Source organism: Rhyacophila brunnea, unplaced genomic scaffold (genome assembly GCF_057557595.1).
Source record: "Rhyacophila brunnea isolate RB1 unplaced genomic scaffold, BYU_Rbru_1.0 scaffold_8, whole genome shotgun sequence".
NCBI classification, from domain to species: domain Eukaryota; kingdom Metazoa; phylum Arthropoda; class Insecta; order Trichoptera; family Rhyacophilidae; genus Rhyacophila; species Rhyacophila brunnea.
In genome coordinates this window covers 46,266,106-46,284,268 of record NW_028233350.1, presented here as the reverse complement: position 1 = coordinate 46,284,268, position 18,163 = coordinate 46,266,106, and positions in this window count along the sequence as shown.

Sequence of the window (18,163 nt, the reverse complement as noted above, 5' to 3'; positions counted from 1 at the left end):
TTATGGAATACGTCTTTAGCTCCGGTAGCATAAAATTTCTGAAAGAAATAAAAAATATACTACCAAAAATCCTCACAAAGCATTATATTATAATATAGTGGAGACGTATTCTATTTTGAAGAAAACGGATGTGAAAAAAATATAAAACATTAATTACTTTTTTTTATTCAACGAATAATTCATAAGATTTAAGAATGTAACATTCTCTAACTAGCCCCGCAGGAATCAAACCTGCATCTCTCGGGTATCGCGCCCTCGCATATAGACCACTATGCTAAATGTACCATTCTTTAATTATGACAGATTTTAACTAATGGCCCTTATAATACTTTCTGAAGCGTTTTATAAATTGAGCTAATATTGGCTATCGGCTTTTGTATTTTTATTCAAAGTAGGTGTTACTTTAATTACTAACTTTAGTTACTAAATTACTCCAAGGTATGTGTAGCTTCCTTGAACATGCTAATATTTTTTATAATCAATTACTTTTTTTATTCAACGAACAATTCACAAGATTTAATTGAACATACCATTTTTTTAAAACACTTCTACACTTAAAACACTAATTAAAGTATGGTATCTTTAGCATAGTGGTCTGTGTGCGTGGGTGCAAAACCAGAGAAATGCTGGTTCGATTCCTGCGGGGTATCTTACTTTTTTCAAAAAGATTTTTTCCATTGGTTACGATGTATTTTCTCAGAAATGTTTTCAAAAATTATGTATGTTCAATAAAACATTCATTTGAAACAGCTATACTGAACATACATATGAAAAAGTAACTACAGTCTCACAGTTCGGTTTTAAATTTAACCCTTATAATGTATAATAATTTAACCCTTTAGTAGGTAAATTCTATCTAACCAAAAAACACCCGTTAAAAACGTATCACATGTCTACACCTGCTTTCAGCAGCACGACAGGCTTTAATAGTTAGGATTTAATCGAGCCCCATACTTGCAGCTACCCGTAGCATACTATCAAGAAGAGATACTATAACGAAATTCTACTGCACTATTATGCAACTATGTTAAGAGGCTTTGACCTACCTGCAGGCATGTGATGGTAGTATTGAAGTTCAATACTTGGGTGAACTCAGAATTTTTGAAACGTATTTTCTCTGCCAACTTAAAATAAATTTACATTCAGTTTTCTCCGTGCCTTGATGTAAGAATTGCGCATCAAATAAGCTTCCGTGTAGAGTGGGCAAGATAAACATTATTAACTCAATTAAAATTAGTTTTTAATTTCTTTTTTTCTTTTGACCATGTCCTATACTAATAGGTACAATTATATGGGCTTCCACGGAGTGGAGGTTTGTATTAACAGAGTTTTTGTCCATACTCTGACTCCAAACACAAATTGAAAAACAATATGTGTATTTTCGAGACCTATGATTCAAACCTAAGACCCGCGACATGATAAGCCGACGCGTAAGCTACCCGGTCATCGTATTATGTAATAACAATAATAATATTTTTCAATATTAATATCAAATTTAAAACCGGGCTCGGCTTTGTGGTGCGTATGCTACAAGAGAATTTTAACAAGACTTACATTTCCTTCAAACCAACCAGTTACCGGCGTCCCATAATGCCATTAAATACCATCTACCTATAGAGACAGAGTGTATAAGAAAATTTATGGGATGCTGGCATAACCTGGGATGATGCAAGCATACTGGTGAGGGTCAGGAAAACTTAGTGGCGCGTGTGGTGTCCATATGCAATAACTGCGGAGCAACAATTATATTTTCAACAACTAAATAGAAAATCCTACACTATTATTTGTTTGCATACAATATAGAACCTGGTAGCTAGTATGGTTTAAGAACTTTGTATGAATGTATAGTATAGTAAATTCTTGAAAATGTTTTAAGCGTGCAGCCTTAAGAAATTGTCCAATATCGCTTCGCGTCAACAAATACTGAAGTAATATAACCCCAACGGCTCATTTTAGTTCAAATGTTTCTCGCTATCTTGGAAAATGCCTTATATATTTGTATTGAAAACAATAACATATTGTTTGTCTAGAAATGCAATGCTCTAACTGTTGAAGGTTAAACATACGTAGTACATACTTTGGTTATTCAATATGCAACGGAATGTAAATAATTAAAAATTGATTCCGCAATACTTTAGTTTACAATATCATTAACTTTTATACACCTATGTCTAAAGTTACTACAATATTCTACCAGATAGCACTAAAATAAAGAAACGTATATTTTCAGGTGTTTTATTTAGTAGCTACTTGATATATATTAGAAGTAAAGATATCTTGAATAACCTATATTAAAATAAAATTTATTTTAAACAATTGATTTTGTTCAAAAACAACCATTTTCAATCAAAATTTAACTACCTATTTAAAAATAAAAGAAATGGAAGCCCATGGCTTAATTTTTGACATGCTATATCAGGGATGGCCAGTGCGACGATCGCGAAGGTATTTTTGGTCGATCGCGGACATAATAATAATATCCAAATACGCGGACATAATAATAACAAAATAAAATATATAATACGATCCAAAAGAGAAGATATACCTATTTAATGCATTTAAGTCGTATATTAATCATATTCGATTTTCTATTCATAAACTTTTATCGGTAACAACGGATGGAGCTCGTGCTATGGTTGGGAATCATGTTGGGTTTATTACTTTATGTAAAAATGAGGATGCAATACCTACTTTCATCAATTATTATTGCATTATACACCTGCAGGCATGGTTCCCACAAGGGGGGTCTGACAGGGATCTAGCCTGACCGACGCAGCGGGTCAACCAGTTAAGTGAGAAAAACACAACCGCAAATTTGGTCGAATAGCAAAAAAAGTAGCCTGCGGTGCTATTTTCCTCTAGAGATATTTACTTTAAAATACATGGCTGTGCGATGCAATCTGATGTGATATGATTATTGATGTAATTAAATGATAATTCATGTACAGAATTTATTTTACGTATGTTTCCTGCCAAAGGGTTGCATGTTTCTTGGTTACTACAAAATTTTTAATATTCGATATACAGGTAAATTGTCGATATTATATTTAATGTGTACCGACTTAATTTTTTAGAAGTGAAAGACATGATAATATATTATTGTCGTTAATTCGATTTTTTAATCGTTATTTTTATATATAATACTTATAAAATATCTGTTTTCAAAATACATAAAAAATACATATTTGAATTATAAAAAATGGGTTTTTATTGTTCTCGCATGATATAATTACAAGTGATATCAGTCGATCACCATAATTTTTTTTTTCAACTAGTCGATCCTAGAAACAAAAAGTGCGGCCACCTCTGCTCTATATTATCAAAATAATTATGTAATAAAAACAATACTCGCAATGATAAACAAACATTATAAAACTTCCCGCTTTAATAAAATAAAGTATTACAAAGGTACCGTTGTCTGTTATGAATTTTTTGAGATATTTTTTTGTCGACCATGTCCGATCCTAATAATATTATCATATCGTTGCCCCAAAAGCAGAAGAGCACATGTGCAATTTTGACGGTTTTGAGTTATGAATGCAGTTTTCTTCGTAATATTTTTCTCTACATTATGGGCAAAACGCATTTGTGAAGCAAAACTCATGAATTCACAATTGAGCAAAGAAAATAAAGGTTACTTGTGTATTTGTAAACTGATTTTCATTTAATGTACAGGAAAAAGGTAACATGTACACGATTTTAGGAACTATGTGCAATGTTTACAAAAATAATTTAGGAAAAAGGAAACAAGTGTAATTATTTAAAAGTGAGTAAGGGCCTTTGTGCAAAAAAAATAATTTCTTTGCAGAAAAAGGGCACTTGTGAAATTTGTGAAAAATTTAAAAACATGTTGGCAGCGGACAAAGAGGCCCAAATAAATATTTTGGAAGATCACAATAAGCGTAAAGTGGACGCTCGCAAATCAAAAGATGAAGATAAAGCTATTCATAAATGCATATAGGAAAAAGGTAACATGTGACTTAAAACCTCTTAAAAATAAAAAAAATGACAAATTATAAAAAATTAAAATTGCATTTCAATCTTGAGTAATTAGGTCACATGTGTTCCAAATTTCATTTCAAACTATTAATTAATAACTTCTTCACGATTTTTTTGCACTCCAAAAACACTTAAAATGCGTTTTTCTGAAAACTCAATTTATGCACAAGTGCCCTTTTGCTTTTGGGGCTACGATATGGGCCTCCAAAGAGTAGATATTTGTATTAACAGATTTTTTTTACGAGAAATGGATGTCACCCACTTGCTTAACCTATGTATTATGTCCATACCCTGACTCACACACACACTGGAAAACAATATGTGTACTTGCGAGATCCTGGATTCGAACCTGGAACCCACGGCGTCATATTAGGCAAATGTCAATAATGACCGAAATTACGATAATTTATGGTCTATAAACTACCTGGTCACCAGCACATACAAATGGAGCATGATCAAGTTTAGTATTGCCAACGGACAAACTTTTTTTTTACTGATTCTCAATCAGTTTTTCCGCTGTTTGCAATCTGTCGGATGCCACTACGGCATACTTTGAAAAACGACGCCATACTAGTAAAATGGTGACGAAAAATACTTTTTTGGTAATATATTATAGTCTGAGATAAAATAGGCATTGTTAAATCCTACACAAAAATAATAAGTACCTTACATATTACATAATTAGTAAGAATCTCAAAAAAAAATTAAAATTTCACTAGCAAATCAATTTTTCTTAATATTTCATGAAAATTCTCGATTACAACCTTGCCAGTAACTTAATCTACCTAATAGTAGATTCATTTACTATTAGGTAGATTCATTATTGATCGACACGTAGTTTTATAAAAGAACATTGCTATAAGACATCAAAAATCTTGTTAATTTATTGCTTATACTAAAAAAACTTTTTATATGATAATGAGAATGCAGTTTTCTTTAATATTTTATGACGCATTTTAACAACGAAGAGTGTACTTAAGCATTTCAAAAGAGTTATAAAAGAGAGTAACTTTAATGAATATATGACATGGCCATGCTTATGAAATGCCATAAAGTTTATAGTTTCAACTTTTTAATTGTGAGCCGTTTTATGAATCTCCAGAGGTTAAAAAAATATTTTTTTTTATTTAACTGTGCAATCTTTTTAAATTTAAAACCATGTTTTAATGAATCAATAAAAATTATCGCTGAATTGTTTTGTTAAAAAAAACCTTTCAAATATTGAAAATTATGACGTACTCTATTATAATATGTTCCTGAATTTTCTTACTTTAATAGAGCATGAAAATATACTTACTTTTGACAAATTTGCAAAGAAAATATAAAATTTTGAAACACCCTAGTAATATAATAATATTATCTATTTTAAAATACTTTGAAAAAATTATGGCGCCGGGCAGCACTCGAACTTGCAAGCATCGGATTCCAGCCAATTGCTGGAACCACCTAATTGCGACGAAATTAACTGAAACGCATTTTGAAATTCGTTAATATTGGCAATCGGTTTTTGTGGTTTAATCAAGGAACTAATAATAATAATATGATCTTTTTCTAATTCTGCCATCCCCTAGCGGAGGTCGGCCACCATCAAGGCGATCTTATTTTTGTCGTCTGCTACCCGGAACAGTTCGGTGGGCTGCACTCGTACCAATCAAGGAGGTTCTTAAGCCACAAAATGCGGCGCCGTCCTCTGCTACGCTTCCCATTGATCTTTCCTTGAATAACAAGTTGGGGAACGCTGTATTTTTGTCCTCTCATAATGTGGCCAAGGTATTGTAGTTTCCTGGTTTTGATACTACGTAGAACTTCTCGGTCCTTTCCCATTCAATTGAGAACTTCAACATTTGTCACCCGGTCAGTCCAAGGAATTTTGAGGATGCGTCTATACAGCCACATCTCGAAAGCTTCAAGTCTCTGTGACATCTCTTGGTTTAGCGTCCATACTTCCACACCACAGAAAAGAATTGATAGCACATAACAACGTACCATACGCAGTCTCAGACCTAGGTTAAGATCTTGATTGCTAAGGAGGCGTCTCATTTTGAGAAAGGCGCTCCTTGCGATCTCAATTCTAGTTTTTATTTCCTGAGACTGGTCCCATTTTTCATTGACCCATGTACCTAAATATTTATAATGGGTCACACGTTCGATTGGTTCGCTGTTAATGACAAAATTTGTGATGGTGTCTGGTGTCGCTGCTTTTGATACTAGTAATAGTTTTGTTTTCTTGAGTTTCATTTATTTTTTAAACCATAAGAATTACTGACCTCATTAACCTTTTCTAATTTATTTCTAATAATATGTAGGTACCCCTATATACCTTAATAATTTTAAGTGAATAGTACATTTGATAAAGTCTTCCAACGCTCTATTCTATCTATTCTATCAACAAGACTGCTATCGGCAGATATCGAGGGTAGTTTTGTATCGAAGTATTAGAACTTATTGTAACAATTACAAAAAGTTAGTTGTTTTAGCAGCACCTCTCTTGAGTGTGCAAAATTTTAGAGCGAGATAGCCTTCTGTATAGAATAGATGCGCAATGATGATAAAATGCATTGAAAAATAGCATTTAATACATAAAAAACTTTGTATGTATAATTACAATTTTTTGGGATAGGTACTATTTTACCACGTTTTTCTTGGCTCGTATTCTTGTTTGTCCGGTGGTTGTTTATCCAGTACAAATCTTGCAATCATTTATTAACTAACTTCCCGACTAGCTAGACATTTGAAACTTTTATAATATATCAGAACACGATGCCAATGCATTCTTTTAATACTTTTAGCCATCTTTAAGTAGAATTGAATTCATTTTCAGTTAATTCTGTTTTGTATGAAAAGTTATTTCAGAAAAAATACGTAATCCAATCCACTATTATTGGTTGCTAAGAGGGTGGTCCCAGCAACTATATTATTAATATATACGTGCGTTACTATGGAAATCAAAATTAAATGTCAAAATGGCATTTGAGTATTCTATATTTGTTTGTTTGTTGCAAAATAGCAAAAAAATGATTTGTTGACTTATTTGTCCTAAATTATTGATACATAGAATTGTCAAGTTTATATGATTCAACAGAAAATTTAAAAACGTAGTATATACAAAGTTCTTTTTATCTTGTAATTATTTTAATTAGAACGTTACATTTTGACACCAAATTTTATATGAGAATGCCGTAATTGGTTTTATAAACGTTTTGCTTTACAGATATTAAATTTGATAAAGGTTCAAAAATTAAACCTAAAGAAGTGCAGGCTTGCAATTTTTTATTGAATTCATAATGTCAGCAGTAAGAATCGTATGTCATTCTTGACTATCTGATGGGGTAGCTTCTCGTGGTCGATGAGAATCAATTTTTTTGGACATATATATTTAGCTGAATACATTTATATTATAATATTTCATTACCTAAAAAGATTAAATTTTAACAGCAACCCAACGATATCTATGTTCGCAAATGACCGTACAAGTTATATTATGCTATGAATTATATTCCTTATTAATAGCATCTATATTGAGATTATTAAATTAGTTATTTACTCACAATGTTTGCAAAGTACGGGTGAATTCCTAAGGGTAAAAATTTCATTTCAGCGAATGGATAGACCTTGCAAGATGATAGAAATAAACATGGGAGACCTCAGGGACTAGAATAGGGACAGGGAAGGTAGAATAAAGCCTTGGATGAAGCATACATACTTGGAAATAGATATTAAGGTATTTTACGTCTTTATACCCTCGTGAATCAAATTGTAAAGCATTTTATATTGCCTTCTATGCTACGTATAACAAACTTGATTATTAAATCCTTTCCATACGAAAAAGTTAAGATGATTTTTATAAATTATTTTCAATCAATAAAACTCTAGAAAAGCTTATTGTTAACGAGTCATTGAGAGTCGACTTAGAGGGGAAAGGTCACCTTTATGATCGTCCGACCAACTGACGGATATTATTTAAAACCTTCCATAGCACTCATCAATGCGGAAGGCAAAATGCAGATACGTAGAAAAGAGAGGCAGGTATAATAGAATGTAATTATTAATTACTACCATTTAGACAATTATTAACACTATCGTCCTAGGACTCCTAGGGTATTTAACGGCCCACGTGCTCCGCGTAGGTCAATATGGAGCTTTTATGGTGTTTTCAAAGTGTGATCCTGTCATTTATTAAACGTTGTAGATAATCAATTTATAAAATTTTAAGCCTTATTATCTTTTATATTTTATTTTAAACATTTGATGACTGCATAAAGTATATTTATTACATAAAATAGTATTCTTTTAAACCTCTCGATCTAATGTTGTAGAATATAGTCATATTTCAGTACATCCATGTGCAGTGGTGTTAAGATTTTTTACATGTATTAATTTTTTAACGCATTTATAAAATCATTAGTAAAATTTATGTCGAAATTATTATAGTGAAATATTTACGATAAAAAATTGTATTATGTGATTCAAAAAATGGGCAAGATTAACACATTTGAAGATAATTCTAAAGCGGTATACTGATTATACGCTAAATCTTTGACCATTCAAGTGTGATAAACATCCTACGAATATTCAATATTTTATATTAATTATTGAACTAAGAATAAGGTAGTATTTTTGGGATAATAAGGCTTCAAAATTATATAAATAGATTATCTACAACGTTTAAGGAATGTCCAGGATCACACTTTGAAAATACCATAAATTTTCTATTTTGACTTACGCGGCGCACGTCCCCCCTTAATATAATTTGAGTTTAAATTCTAATTAATTTTGTACTATTCCATTTGAGTATTTTTTTTCGTTTGACATTTCTTCGACATTTTGGTGCCATGGTTGATGCATTCAATTTACTGATAATGAATAATTATAACATTTTTTTTATTTTGTTGTTAGGTATATTAAGCAGCGGCGTGCGGTTTATTGATGATATGGATGCATCGCATCCCTAAAACATTTCATGATTTTCTCATAAAATATTCAATTGTAAAAAACCGTAATAATTTAATAAAATAAAAGTGAGCAAATTATTATTACACTATTATCATGTAATTATATAAATATTAAAACAAAAAATATTTACATACTATAAATATTATACTTAATGTAGCTAGCGGTTATGGAAATTAAATATTGTATGTCATCATGAAAATGTTAATTTATTTTGTTGAATAAGAAAGGTAGTGATTAATAATGGCATATATTTTACTACAATTGTAAAGATTATTCATGTTTAGGTTGCAAAGATTTTAGAGATTAAATCAAATTTTTTATTTTTAGTTATTTTATCACGTTAGTGGTCACCATTATGGAATTGGTGTAATAAGTGACCAGGAAAACGCAATAAGGCACTTTCAGTATTCGATTTATTTCTGGTTAATTAAATAAAGATGTTAATCGAGACTTGTATGCGTGAATGTGTAATGCGCTTGCCTGCTACCGAGGCCTGCAATGGGCTGAACTCAAGCGGGATGCTACACATATACCCGAGAATACTTAAGTGTTTTCGTTGTCAGTGGCTACATGCTAAAGGGCGAAACCTAAATGATTTCTATAAATCAGCTTCAATCAATAAAACTTTAGAGAGTTCTCCATTTCTGTCTTTTTATTCTTGCCTTCCGTGAATATTTTACGGAAAATTGTTTATAGAACTGTGTTGGAGTTGGATGTGCGTTATCAATGTGAGATTCGTCGACGTAGGTAATGGTGTTGATGATGAAGATGAAGTCGAAGATGGATGCAGGAGCGAGTTTTATTTCATAGTATGTTACAGTAGTTTACAATACTAAACTTATGATACGGATCCGTTACATATTTTTTCAGACTTATACGCGGCGTAAATGTGAACTCTGCCATTCTTGGTGATGTTGGCTTGTGTGTCTCTGATAATTACCATAGGAATCGAGGGCATCCGTTGTTTGTTCTCCCGCGGTGCAGAACTAACCTGCCATTAGTAATGCCAATTGGGAGGGCAGTAACCATGTTAAATGAAATCGCTTCGGATATTGATATATTCCACTTACGTGAGGGTGAATTTATGTGGACGTTGTTTTATAAGTTTTTAAGATAGGGTCTATCAAAGTTCACTCTGTGTGCTTCCACCTACTTGTTCATTGCTTATTTTGTTACTTATTATATTTCTTATTTTATTACTTATTCTCTGTATTTTTATTTTTAAATTTATTAACACTTATTTTATGTCATGTCGTGAACGCTTTGAATTTATAATTTGTTATGTTCATTATATGTAAAATAAATAAACTTGATTTGATTTGATCCGAGATCCGCATCTCAGTACAATGAGATGTTGTGCGGGACGATACGGAGATTGAGATAGTAACAGACCGGAAAAGTATTATATATTCGAGTGACATTTCCGATAAATTATTATTCGCTATTTATACAACCAAAATAATATTTTTTTATTGAAATAATCGAGTCACCTATTATCTGGCGTTTGTGTCTATGGATGACTGACTCAGTGAAAAATGGATAGGTATGCAGAATTTATTATTGCGGTAAGGTCCTTACCGAGTTTGCTATAATTTGACACTACAAAAAATAGATATTTAATTTGTAATTCTATGTCTCTATAACTGTATTTAAAATAGATGCGTTTTAAAATATTTGCAACGTAAAAAAAGTCTTAAACTAAATTAATCCGTAATACATGAATGCATTCATGAAAGAAAATCAATTCATGAGAAATTCATAGAGTCCATGGTATAAAAATACCTTACGGTATACGTCTTGATTGTATTGTCATTTTCACCTTTTGTGCATAACCCTTCGAGGAGGGCGCAACGTGTTAATACTCTCAAAGAGAAGTAGGTGACTAAATATAAGTGTCGTTGGGTGATACAGTCACCTTTCACGTGTCACCTTTGATCTCCTTACGAATCTCGCCGATGTGAGTAAAATACGTCAACGATTTTTTTCTCGCCTGAGACATCAGTATCACGGAATACGCATAAAAATATGGACGGCATACAGAGAGTTAATGATTTCACGTTTCTTTTGCCATGTTTTGCATGTTGTAATATTGTCACGTGTAATACCTAATAATACATATTATACAAAGCTGTCAATGTACGACGTGCATAGTGGGCGCAGTATTTGATACAAATTATAAATACAAACCAGATATTATTACATGTTGTAGGTATATATTTTATTAGGCAGTGGCGAGGGGTGGAGATAGGCTATTAAAATTTGACATAAATAATGTACGCTAAACATTGCCAGTTATACTTATTTCTTTTCATTTAAGTAAGAATACAATTTGCAGATGGTGCTGGTTAGTTTTTTAATTAATTAGGCCATGCTTGTGCCAAACTATATACAAAAAAAATATTCTTTATCTATAAAATATCTAAAATATGAATGGTTTGATGGAATAATTTTAGATATTTTATAGATAAATGAATATTTTTTGAATAATATCAACTATGGCTTGGATTAGGCCGGGTTTAATTGAATTTAAAAAACTGATAAACACTATCAGCAGATTGTAGTCTTAGTTATATGAAAACAAATACGTTTGGCTGACAAAGTTTAGTGTGCACTATTTATATCGGATAACAGTGGCGAACGGTAGATCGGTATATATAATAAAAGAGTTTAATCTTTTTGTTCTCAATATAATTCAAAATAAAAAAAAACTATGATTAGATGGGTAATAATCATCCACTATAGCAATAACCCAACCATTGACATTCATTCATAATAGTATTACGTAAATATGTACTTTGGTTTGACTGATTTATTAAAGTGATGAGCAGAGCTATAAATTTACCGGAGGCATTTAGTGAACAAATAATAAATTTACAAATTTGATATAACTTATGTATAATTTACATTTTAAAGTATTTTAAATAATTAATACATATCTAAACACACAATGACTAGAAAGGTCTAGTTTCTAAAGCCCCTAAAACGGTTTTTGATTTTTTTTGAGTTAGATATTGTAAAAGGAGATAAAATTGAGGATAAATGGAGGAAAGAGATATGTGAATAAAACTGATTAGAGAAATTGATAGTTAAGAGTAGAGCATGATTAAGATGTAAGAGTAAAATAGGATAATTAAATAGTTCAGGGCATGTGATCGCGCTGACAAATGTATGTGACTATCAGTGAACTAGTATGTATATTGTATAGAATATAAAGAAAAAAGGAATTTAAGTAGACCAAGAAAACTATGTATAAACAAGACTTGTAAGTGTATGATAAAATTGGTTGATAATTAGGGCGCCAAGTGCTTTCTACGTGTGTACATAACGAAATACCATATAAGTAAAGAAAACACTATATTTAGAGATAACAATAATTATTTATTATAGATCAGAAAACATTGAATTTATTTAGACAAGTAATAATATAGAGACATGAAATTAAGGAGACTCGTGATCTTTGCTATGTGAACATATACAATTTAATAAAATACAATATTATGTAAAATAAAATAAAATTTAATAAAATTCAACGAATTCAATAAAATACAATATTATGTAGATATATAAAGTTGTTAAGTGATATAAAATAAAAACATTATAATATGCTATATTTATGTACAATATAAAGAAGCTGTAATACATTTTCTATAATTAACAATATCCCATTGAAGCTAATGAAATACTGTTAGTACTTACTACACATCATGTTTTATTTTATTTAACGGTTATTTTTACCTTTAAATCATGTTTAATAAAATGTCTCGAAAACGGTTTTGATGTAAGTTTTTTTTTTATTTAAAAAATATTAAAATTTCTGGAGTGTATAAAAAACCGATAGATTATAAGAATAATAAATTCACCACAATAAAATCATCGAAGATTTCAAGGAAAAATCTTTAATGCAAACGGGACTTTTATATTTTATGAAAGTGAAAGCTGAATAAAGCTTTTGAATACATATACATCTGTGCCGTATTTGATATGTGTGGTTTGAGTTTAAGACTTATTTTACAGGCCTATACTGAGATAAAATAAATCCACAATATATTGTTTACTCCATTGTGACAAGTATTTTTTTCTTTTTTTACAACATATTTTTTTAAACAGTGGCAGTATAATAATTATTAGTATCATAGAAGTTTAAAAAATCAATTTTATTGTTTAACTTGTTTTTTTCTAGAATTATTTTTATTTAGAATTTTTTTTGGCTTGTTTTTCTATTAACTCGGTTTACCTGTTCTTTTCATTCTAAATGTCATGCTACGAACGTCTTGAATTAATGATTTGTTAGGTAATCAATATGTTTTTTTTAATAAATAAATAGCCGTTATCATTCCACCCACGATGGCCGCGCGTCTTAAGCGTCCACCTAAAGCGTCGAGGGTCAAGTACCACATATTGTTTTTCTATTTGTGTATGAGTCAGAGGATGGGCCTAATAGGTTGAGCAAGTGGCTGTAGTCCAATTTTCTAAAAATAAAATCTGTTAATGCAAACCTTCACTCTGTGGAGGCCCATAATAATATGATTTCATTAGGATCCGACATGGTCGGAAAAAAAGCAATCATTTATTACCACCCGACGCAGTTGTTTCCCGTAGTCGGATCCGATCAATTTTTTTTATACATACTTAGATATTTTAGTTGAATACGTTTATATTACTCTTTCTTTCTTTAACTCTCTTGACTATGCCCGATCCTAATATGGGCCTCCACAGAGTGGATGTTTGTATTTTTTAGACCCAGGATTTCAACCTGTAACCCACGAAATTATAAGTTGGTAGGGTTTTAAATTATACCGACTATGAAAAATCGTTGACCATGTGGAATTTACTTTTACCTTACAGGCGAGTGCTCTATCGATTAAGCTACGAAGGTCTTACCTTCTCAAGCAGAATTTATATACTTTTTCTATTTTGTACTTTTTTAATAAAATAAAATTTTTATCTGAAGTATTAAGAATAAATCGAATTCCATACGTTCTATGAATGTGTCCGAAGTCGATTCAAATCCTTTAAGATTTTTTTATAAAAAGATAAATACCTTTTTAATAATGGTATATATTATATACTTACATTATTATATTTATCAGAATTGAAAAAAATATTTTTTTAAGGTAGAAAAAGGGTTCAAAATATATTTTATTTTTAGACGGTGAAAGATGATAAAAGTTTTAATACCTAACCAATCCCTTTTTTTATATATAAGTCAATGACAGATGTTGATGTCATAATATTTATTATGAGCATTGTATCGAGTACCTGTGACAAAAAAATCTGGACTGAAAAATGTAAAGGAAAAATTCGTAAAAGTTATTCTCTGTATTTCGCTGTATATGGAGGTGGCTCACTATTGTGATTTTGATCATTCTTGAATAACTTGAAATATACCCAAATCAAGGGATACATTGTTGAATACTTGATACCTGGATAATGGAACTGGAGATAGACGTTTAGACAGCGATGGGACATTTCGGAAAAGATTTATCGTGTAAATATATTTTCCACCACGATTTCCGGCAGTTTTTTACGGAATTCAAGTTGAATTGAATAGAAAATAATACAGTTGTATAGCATGTTTGTAGTGTATTTAGTAGTGGGTAAAATATGATTTTTATTGAATAAAAAGCTTTTTATGAAAGCTCGTTGTATAACAACATTTATGTAAAGTGTAAAAAAAAATATAAATTTAAATTAATCTACCCGAGTGTCTTTAGATAGAAGACTCTTAATAGTCTTAAAATACAGTAGGTACATATATCTCAATTACTTAATACACTATTATCTGACAAGTTAATTTTTAACGTAAAAATAATTCGAATCTCAGGGGCGCTGGTTCGAATCCCACTGGGTGTAATTTTTTTTCTAATGGGTATATTATATTTCTCTGAGGTGATTTAAATTTTTTTTTAGTTATTTTATTATTATTAATAACCATGTTTTTGTTTTTTCGTACAAGGTGGTTCTTAGTAATTTTGAACAATCACAAACACCCAGGCTTTGAGAAAAAACACATAAATATTGGGTCCTCACCGGGCATCGAATCCAGAACTCTTGGGTGGAAGGCCAAAACCTTACGCACTGCACCACATGAGCCGCACGGTGATTTCAAATTATGAATGTTACATTCTGTGAATTATTATTCGTTGAATGGCAAAGGCCAACACGCTCTACAAACGAAAATAGCAATTTGGTTTAATAATGAAGTTCTCCCGGGTATGCACACAATGAGGATTTTTGAGTCCGCCCCTACCCCAAGCTCAAAAAAAAGAATTTTTTAGAATCTAATTAGATGAATGAAATATTATATTATGGATGATTTGACTGTCAAACTGCCTTGTCAATATGTCAGTTTCAATTATCTGCGCATTCTACCACACGAAAGTCCTGTGTCTAAGGCAGTCAAAAAAATATCGAAACTTTTTGACCACAACTTCGATACTTTCTTCGATTTTCCGTTTTTTTTTATCAGTTAGTATCAATACTTTTCGATCGATGCGCACAATACAACTTTTCTTCAGATACGATGACTATTATTGATTAAATCTCTGTGAATTCTGAATAAATACTAAGCCGGAAGTGTTTTTATTTTATAAATACTATAACTGTGACCAACGTGGGGCCAAAGTGTTTCTATGTTATGAATAAATACAACCATTCTATAATGCATGTTTTTTTTCGAAATGGACCCTCCCATACTATTCATCTGTATGCACATCTGAGCTCTACTAAGTACACGCTAATTAAATTTAAACAAAAAACCCCTAATAGAGGGCGATAGATTCGATACATTGTTTTTAAGTTCAGCTTACTAAACAGTAAATAATCAAAAAACACACGAAAAAAGACAAAATCTAAAAATACATAAGCCACGCGTGTGTAAGCTCACATAAATAAATTAGATATACGAATCCTTGTGACCTTTTATTGTCTCTTGGGTACCACTGTGTGACTGCATTCGCCGAGCGACATCTCAATCCTTTTCCATTTCATCAATTTGTGTGACATCAATAGAATTTAATAATATTATAATTATCATTATCTATTGACGTATGGTTTTTCATATTCACGTTTCTTTCTGTAAAACATACGTCATACACCTTTAAATTACATAATACGCTACTGTTTCATTTTTTATTTAAAGCGTCTTCATGGTCATTTAGTGCACTTTGGGCGCCACTGTATGACAACATTAGTATTCAGTAGTTATCCATTTGCCGAACGATTTGACCGTCCCATTGATATTTCATCTGTTTAGCGACCTCTATTGTATCGCGAACTCTTGCCATTGGTTTATGTTGTGCTCTTTCTACGTCAGTGGTTTCCAAACTTTATGTTACTATGCCTCCCTTTTAAAAAAATCTAATTTTTAAATAGCCAAAAAATGTACTACTTAATACAACAAAGAAAAAAACTTAATTAAGTATAAAAATAAACAATATTTTACTAAGTACTTTTATTATATTCATTTTTATATTAATTTGTTTTTTATGCGATGGATGTGCTTGTTTCTAAGCACAAAGTGCTCTTTTTCTACTAAACGGGGTCGATTTTTGGATTTCATTGCAGCTAGTGAAGAAAATCCCGTTTCGCATAAAAATATTATGTTACAAAATGGTATATTACCTACTTTACTTACAACTTGCATTGGTTTTCTTGACAAAGTATTATATTATTTCTTCACTCCGATTCAATTTCAATTGAACTAACTAGGGTTTTTGTTTCAATGAATTATCGCATAATAATTCTATCATTTTTTTTTCCTTTTCAATAGTTTGTAGTCAATCCAAATTCATCATCGTTCATTGACAAATGGATTCTGGATGGAGATCATGGGCCCCACATTCCTGAAACGGGCCCCCAGGCTGAGGTTAAGGGCAGTGTGAATCTCTAAAGTATTGGTTCCTACATTATACACGGGAGTTATCACTTAAGTGCCTATATAAATCATCATATAGGTATCACTCGTTATAAATTATGCATTTGCAAACTGCAAACCTGTTTCTACATTTTTATGTTAAACTTTTCGCGCCTCCCTTTGCAACACTCCGCGCCTCCCAGTTTGAAAATCGCTACTCTACGTGATGGCCAACATACATTTTTCCATGCCACGTGGTGCTATTTTTAAATCTATGGATTTTTCTTAGATTAAGGGTTCATGTTTAATATGCATACTTGAGCACTGGTAGCGCACATTAACTTAACATTACGGTTAAGACACAATGGGATGTCACTTTTGAATATACCTACTATCCAGATGACCAAATGCAATCCAGGCCAATTTCACGTACCTAGTTGTTGACTTGCTCAATTTTTGTGCCATTGATGCGGATCACTTTTGGTTTAACAACAAAACAATATAATACTACTATTAAAATTCTAATGGATTTAAGTTTTATACTATTCCATTTGAGTCGTTTTTGCGACCCGGGTTTTGCCTTTTGGCATATTTTGGCACTATGTGCACACACCAAAAGTTAAATATACACTGACAACGAATACCGTTAATTTATTTTTCTAACTTATAAAATAAATTATAACAATAAAGTAGGTAAAAACTTTATCACTTAAGTACCTATTAAATTAAGGATCACAATAAAAATATAACAAACAAATTATAAGTAGCTCAAGTGTTCGTAAAACACCCCTATCACTATTAATACAATCAATAGGCGTATACATCGTCAAACTCCTAATAATAGATCATTAGATAATAATCAATTACACTACATTCAAGAGGTGTAAAATCGTCAATACTGTAAAAACAATAGCAATGTATTGTGAATTTAATGGAGGTAACTAATTAAATGTATCAATAATATCAGTCTTTAAAAAGTTATAGTAGTTAAAAATTAGATAGTACATTTATTATTATTATTATTATTTTTAATATTACAAATCCACTAATAAGCCCACATACATACCTAAATACATATATAATATAGTACAATTAGCTAAATTGCAGCCAACTAATGGTTACAAGACTGCCAAAAGCCAATTTAGGTCTAGTCTCCTAAAGAGAATCAAATTAGTAAATGACGTTCGGTAATAGTTTATTATATTTTATAAAAATCCTTACAACAATAAAGACAACGCAATATTAAATGTGTATTGTTTTCACTCGTCGATTATTTTACTTTTACATGATTTGTCCCAAAGACAAAAGTGATGAGGAACTGTTTTTCGGACCCTGCGATTATCTGTATTAATGGCA